The 2,500-nt window shown below is 31.8% G+C and overlaps 1 protein-coding gene across 2 annotated transcripts in view; it reads right to left on the reverse strand.

Annotated features, from left to right (window-relative positions):
* Positions 1-2,269: 2,269 nt before the first annotated feature.
* LOC122248285 (allene oxide synthase-lipoxygenase protein) overlaps positions 2,270-2,500 on the reverse strand; it is a 55,170-nt gene continuing 54,939 nt past the window's right edge. For both annotated transcript variants that reach the window (XM_043008196.2, XM_043008195.2), the window contains one exon: positions 2,270-2,500. This exon is cut by the window's right edge and continues 777 nt beyond it. The gene's annotated coding sequence lies outside the window, so the exon portion shown is untranslated.

The raw sequence follows: 2,500 nt of genomic DNA on the forward strand, positions 1-2,500 counted from the left end.
AGACAATAGAAAATCGTTTATAATGACTTATATTGTGCATCCAAAAAGCTTTTCAATTGTGCCTTTTATTTCTACAGAATGAATCTCTTCCGCATATGTTACAGATGGATGCACCAAGCAGGAAAGGAGAAGCAAGATGAAATAGGATCTGTAGAGTAAATATATAGATTGGAAGGATAATAGAGAATCTGTTGTGTAATCATTTGAGAATCATCAACTTTAGTCATTGTCATATAAATATGATAACTAAACTAAGGGTCAGTATGAAGTTACTAGGAAGCCAACAGAGTTCTAATATTCAGAGTTCAGCCTGTAAATATAATACTGTTAACCAGTGTACCATATCAATTTTTGGAAGTAGACAACATATGGAAAACATATACTTACACATATACATATACATATACATATGCATATACATGTACATATACTACATAAAAATAAACATATACATATACATAAACATATACATATACATATACATATACATATACATACATATATATATATATATATATATATATATACATATACATATATATATATATATACATATACTTATATATATATATATATATATATATATATATATATATATATATATATGTATATAAAGTACTGGAAAAATTATTACGGATTTCAATCTATTCTACGGATTTCTATTAATCTATCATGAATTTGAATCACAAGTAAGACTATGGGCTTGGTATAATGAGGACCTGTGATGCTATCATGTGATAATGATTGTTATATGCATGCCAGATTTTCTCTTTGACATTTGTAGACTATGTTGTGCAAGTTTTTCATTGATTCTCATTTCTGGTGATTATTTATTTCAGTTATTTATGTTGTTAAGAAAATAGGCAGAAAAAAAACTTAGAAAGAAATGGCTAAAAAGTTGAAGAATTTACCCTAGACTGTTATTGTTATCAAGAAAAAAAGAGATAACTGGGGTCAATTTCAGTTTAAATAAGATAGGAGACAGTGGCAGAATGATTCAAAATACACTAAAAGGGGCAGAAAGATAGTAAAAATTACTGTTAGGGACTGTAGAAAGTCATGCAGAAATATTCCAAGCTCACTAGCTAAAGATGAAGTAAATATCCACCCAAGAACAGTGAATAAATAGGCTTTTGAAAGCTGGGTTGCGAGGATATCTTCCAGTTGCATATGAATGGGCAAGACAACATGCTGAATGGACATCAGATGACTGAGAAACGGTGGTAAGTCTTATTTCATGTTTTACTGTGTAACTGTGAGCTATTAAGATGGAACAATAGACAACTTGATAGAATAACATGCTACCAGAGCAAAAAATAATGCATCAACACAAATTTTTGTTCACAGCCACATGAATTTTGCCACCGAAATTTCTGAATTCTTGTTTTAGTTTGCTTTAGGTGGTGTTTTCTAATGAGTCAAGTCAGCCATCCAAGTACTTGATGATCCAATCTAGACCATCAGGCAAAGACTGGAGATGAATTCAAGCCAGAATGTCTGAAGTATACAAAAATACTTCCACAAAAGGTCATGGCACGAGGGATCATATCAGTGCATGCCATGAGTCGTTGGCACATTGTTGATGGCACCATGAACTAAGATAAGTATATGAAAGTGTTAGAAACTTGTCTCATCCCTTAATAAAAGAAAGGTATACAGAAACACTCTGCTCTATGCCATACAGCAAAGAAAGTTGAGACATTGTGCAAACAAAATGGTGTTCAGCTGCTACCATGGCCAGGAAATTCATCCATATGAATCCAATTGAGAATTTATGGAATGAACTGAAAGATGAAATACACAAAGTACCAACAACAAAACAAAATCAAGATCCGCTTTGAACTGTAAATGAGTTCCAGTTGCCTTTGAATGTGAAAATTATGAAACTCAGAAATATCCATAATAATATTTCCAGTACGATGTGTGTGTGTGTGTGTGTGTGTGTGTGTGTGTGTGTGTGTGTGTGTGTGTGTGTGTGTGTGTGTGTGTGTGTGTGTGTGTGTGTGTGTGTGTGTGTGTGTGTGTGTGTGTGTGTGTGTGTGTGTGTGTGTGTGTGTGTTAGTCAACAATTGCATTATAGTTACTTGCTCCTATACTTGAAAAAAATCTCTCTCAACATGACATTTTTATCACCAGTGTTCAGACACATCTGGTTACTGTTATGAACATCATTTCTGTGTTAAATTGCAAATCATAAGGGCTAAACTACTACTATATACCAAAGTATTTATTCTATATAAAAAGAGATATGCGTGAAAATAAAACAATATTATGATTGTTAATTTATTATCTAAAAGAGTTGCATTTGCACCAAGTTATGTCTGTTAACAGCAAATAATATTCATAGTTAAAAATATAGTTCAAAAACTACATAACAGAGTACATAATACTTGTAAGTATTTCAGACTATAATCCCTTACAGGTTTTCAGAAGATGAAAGTGAAAATATTTACAAAAAAACATGAAAATGAGAATGACAGTAACTAATCAGAAATGTGAG

The sequence above is a fragment of the Penaeus japonicus genome, unplaced genomic scaffold (assembly GCF_977035675.1).
Source record: "Penaeus japonicus unplaced genomic scaffold, GWHDUDI00000001_assembly GWHDUDI00000009, whole genome shotgun sequence".
Taxonomy (NCBI): domain Eukaryota; kingdom Metazoa; phylum Arthropoda; class Malacostraca; order Decapoda; family Penaeidae; genus Penaeus; species Penaeus japonicus.